Here is a 1,992-nt window from a genome sequence, read left to right as displayed (position 1 = left end):
TATAAGAAAGTTTTTGTTTGTTTGTCTGCGCAAGCTAATCTACTTAACGGTGAAAGATAGGAGGAAACCTCCAATACAAAAAATGTCGGGACGGACCCCGGGAAGGTTTTAGGCTAGGTGGCGAGACCGGTCAAGGCCCACCTAGGCCGGGCCGGGCCCATTTCGCAATTAAAAGCTGAGCTGAATTATAGTAGTCAATCTTCTACGGCCGCGAGTAAAAGCTGAATTATAGTAGTAAATTCATTCAAAAAGAACCTGGGCAACGCCAGGTGCTTTCGGCTAGTATAATATAATACAAGCGTTACACCTAGGTCCCCCGTCGGAGAAGTGATGTGAGTTGACAAAGTGGAACACGCAGAAAACATGCTATGATATGATATTTCGCTCACAAGGGTCAGACAAACATGGAGGCAGCCATCTTGGATTTTGATGTGGCGACCCAATTTTCAATAGCGTTCTTCCTTATGCCTAGATACACCCACACACCAGAAGGTACTTCGCTTATTTTTCAAGATATTTCGCTCACAAGCAGGGCCGGCGCTACCATTAGGCCAACTAGGCAGCCGCCTCGGACGCAGACATCAGAGGGGCGCATTACTGAACTTGTAGCAATAGCTCGAAGACTTCCAAAGTCTATGCTGCCACAAGAAGTACTTCTCTTCATACCACAAGAAAAACTCCTGGATAATGTGCCTAATGTTTCCGTTGCTTTAAGGATCCTTCTCACACTTCCAGTGTCAGTGGCAAGTGGTAAATGTAGTTTCTCAAAGCTCAAAGTTATAAAAACTTACATACGCTTTACAATGTTGGAAAAGAGACGAGTTGGCTTGGCAACTACATCAATTGAACATGCCCAGGCATCAGCACTTGATCTGGTTGAATTTGTGACAAAATTTGCAAAGGAAAAGGCACGAAAAGTGAGATGTTGATGTGTCTGAAATTAAAACTTTTATGAGACATTTTTAACTCTGTTTGTCTGTTTTTTTGTTCGTTTCTCTGTCTGACTAAGCGAAATATTGTGGTGACATGATGGGTTGGTTACGCCAAGTATCCTTAAATGGTATATATGTTGGAACCCATCTGTGGATCGGTCCCATCGGCCGATGGGTCTGACCGATGGGCGACCCATCTATGGATGCACGAGAAATGACAATGCAGACCCATCGGCCGATGGGTCTGCGCCATCTGCGGATGTGTTGTTCACCTTGAAGGAATGTGTATGCATCAATGGTGGATGAGTATGTTTATTTGAACCTAAAAATAAGCAATTGATGTCATAAATGTTTATAAAGCAGTCCGTGACATGTGGTTTGTCGATAACCGTTTGTCGATAAGATAAAAATAAGATAATGTCGCTCCATTTAAAAACGCTGGTCTACTTCGCTGGTGGCACTGGCAGACTCAGCTCTCCATTGTTTATATAGCAATTCCTGGCATGCCTTAATCACCCCAAAGCTAAAGATGAAGGTGTGGCTTCGTAATCGGGGCATTGTCAATTATATAAACACAATAACAATGTTTTGTATGAATGTTGAGTATGTTATGTAAAGCTTTACTAAAACTGTTAATGTATCTGTTAATTACAAAATGTATTGACAAAATGTATAAATAGATGGGTAGAAATAGATAATAAAACATTTTAAAATCATCTCTGTTAAATTCCATGTAATTCCAATGACTGTGTACCTGATTGAAGAGCACCATTCTGTCAACACATTCCTTCAAGGTGAACAACACATCCGCAGATGGCGCAGACCCATCGGCCGATGGGTCTGCATTGTCATTTCTCGTGCATCCACAGATGGGTCGCCCATCGGCCGATGGGCGACCCATCTGCGGATCCGCAAACGGGTCAGACCCATCGGCCGATGGGACCGATCCACAGATGGGTTCCAACATATATACTTAAAGGTGTGTGAAGTAAAAGGTTTGAATGTTGCGTTGCCAATGGCTGAGGTATGCAGTATACCGAGTGCCCTTTAGTTCAAAATG

The sequence above is a fragment of the Myxine glutinosa genome, chromosome 8 (assembly GCF_964187855.1).
Source record: "Myxine glutinosa chromosome 8, kmMyxGlut1.1, whole genome shotgun sequence".
In the NCBI taxonomy this organism is placed as follows: domain Eukaryota; kingdom Metazoa; phylum Chordata; class Myxini; order Myxiniformes; family Myxinidae; genus Myxine; species Myxine glutinosa.
Note: the sequence above shows the minus strand (reverse complement) of the source record.